The sequence below is a fragment of the Sinocyclocheilus grahami genome, unplaced genomic scaffold (assembly GCF_001515645.1).
Source record: "Sinocyclocheilus grahami isolate Dianchi unplaced genomic scaffold, SAMN03320097.WGS_v1.1 scaffold4145.1, whole genome shotgun sequence".
Lineage (NCBI taxonomy): Eukaryota > Metazoa > Chordata > Actinopteri > Cypriniformes > Cyprinidae > Sinocyclocheilus > Sinocyclocheilus grahami.
Genome location: NW_015509139.1, coordinates 9,655 through 11,915, shown reverse-complemented (window position 1 = coordinate 11,915; position 2,261 = coordinate 9,655). Strand labels below are relative to the sequence as shown.

At 37.1% G+C, this 2,261-nt stretch overlaps 1 long non-coding RNA gene across 1 annotated transcript in view; it reads right to left on the bottom strand.

The window, feature by feature from the left end:
• Positions 1 to 500: 500 nt before the first annotated feature.
• LOC107576679 (uncharacterized) overlaps positions 501 to 2,261 on the bottom strand; it is a 3,229-nt gene continuing 1,468 nt past the window's right edge. The window contains exons 2-3 of the long non-coding RNA XR_001608092.1: positions 1,652 to 1,728; positions 501 to 577 (exon numbers count right to left, since the gene is read on the bottom strand). This is a non-coding gene — a long non-coding RNA (uncharacterized lncRNA). The remainder of the gene's footprint in view (positions 578 to 1,651; positions 1,729 to 2,261) is intronic.

The following is a 2,261-nucleotide window of genomic DNA, read 5'->3' as shown; positions in this document are numbered from 1 at the left end:
GTGTGTGCCCTGGGGATTGGTATATATTCGATACAACAGTCAGCTGAAGGCATGTGTCTCTCATTTCAATCTCAGTTGGTGAGAAAAAAAGATCCCCGCATTGACCCAAAGCATTACTAACTGTAATTTATGACCAAACCTTCTCAATGCAGACCAATGCAGCTTTTGTCTTCTAGGAACAGGCTGTAAATACAGCTTTGGTTCATTCTTCAGTGCTGTCAGCAAAACACCTGCACTTGTCGTTATACAGCCAGGTTTTAGTCACCTCTAGGTTTATTTTTGTGCTATTACCCTATAAGCTTATGCTTGTATAAGTGGACATGAATGGGTATTATATAAAGGTTGGTTGGCGCTTTAATGCCATGCCAGCTTCCTTGGCTATTTTCATTGCGATTAACAAGGTGAAATAGTATAAAAGAGCAATTTAAAAACCTATATCAGGTTTTTATAGTTTATTTTTAGATAAAACCTCTGAAAGATTCAAGGTTGACTCTGTACGTACCAGTGCACAGGCAAAGAAAATTTTTGCTTGTCTTGGGACAAATATCGGAGAACAGTTGAAAGACAATTCGTCCAACTGGAAGAAAGCAAAAGAAATCATTATACTCATGGATCAGAAACCTTACACCTCTATGTCCTCTATAAGTTTTAAGCTTGCTGATAAAGAGACATTATTAGATTAGTGTGACTATGGCAATTCAATTAAAGAGCTGTAACTTTCAGATTAACCTCAGTGCGGCAAACGACAACACTCCTTCATATTCAAATACAGGCGCATTCAAATTTAGGTGTGCTTTTGCATTGTACCTAAAGCCACCTGTATGTTTTGTGTGAAAGTTTTAAGCTTGCTTAAAGAAAGCCATTATTAGATTAGTGTGACTTTTGTAATTCAACTTATAGGCTATAACTTTCAGGCTGACTTCAGCGTGGCAAACGACAACAGCTCCTTCATATTCAAATACAAAAGCATTCAAATTTAAGTGTGTTTTTGCATAGTACATGAAGCTAGTTTTATCTATTTCATTTATAAGCAATAAAATGAATATAAACAGGGTGTTAAAACATTTGCTTTGTACAATAATGGGTGTAAAATCACTAAATAAGAGGTCTTGGTTTTATGACGCAGACATCTCTCTTAAAAACACATAATTAGTGGTAGACTGAGGTGAAACCCAGACGTTATTTAGTGCACACTACATCTGTGGTTCATTAAAAGAGCCCTGCAGGTCAGGGTGTGGACTGCCACAACAGCTTCTCACACACTGGCGCAGGTATTTGAACTGCCATTACCAAAGTGCTTTACAAAACATACAAATATAATGTTTCACTTTCGCTATTAGATGTTTACAACTGGCTTAAATATTTACCTTTTATTAAAACTTAAAAACTTGATCATTTCAGATTATACCACATGGTACTACGATAAAGATCACCCATCTGACCCCCTTTTATAGACTTTTTGCATTACTAAACATGATTTTTGTAGTTGGAAAAGTGATCTTGAAAACCATAGAAAGCCAAACATACATGAATAGTAATCTAAAAGCAAACATTTGAAGCATTTTTCTATCAAAACTTCTACTTTTAACAGTTTGACCTTTACACAAGACTATTTCAGAACAACCCAATAAAAATCACGGTCACATCTTACCTGGTTCCCTGTTGATTTCCACATCAAAATAGCACTGAGGGCGATCTTTCACCCCCATTTTGTAAAGAGTGGGCTTCCTGTAGTGTAAAATCACAGCAAAAGACTGTTAGATCCTGTATTCCCAAATCACCAACACCAGAAAGAAATACATTCCATTTCAGATATCTTCCAAGACACTGTTTCTCTCCAGGTCATATGAACAGAAAGTGAACAGAAAGTCAGACACTGAGATTGGTGTTTCGCTTAACCAATGAACTGCAAATCTCTATGCATGCCCCTCCAACCTCAACGTCCACCCCCTTTTTTGAGCAGTGCTTTGTCTGTCACTGGGTCTGCTGTTGGACACCATCCTAGTGTGATGAATGAGACATTGTTGCTGTGATGTGTGCTGTCATCCTAAACTAGGAATGCTGCTTAAACCAGATGTGTGCTATCTTTGGGCTGTGTTTAGAGACAGTTGAGCTTTCGTTTGGGGAGGAGCTCCAAACATAGTTTAGTAAGGGCCCAAACAAACAAAACAAGAACTAAGCATGTATATTAAAAAATATGGAAAATAGTAACATCTCTAAAGTTGTGCCAAAACAGAAGTAGTGACAGATTTTTTTTTTTT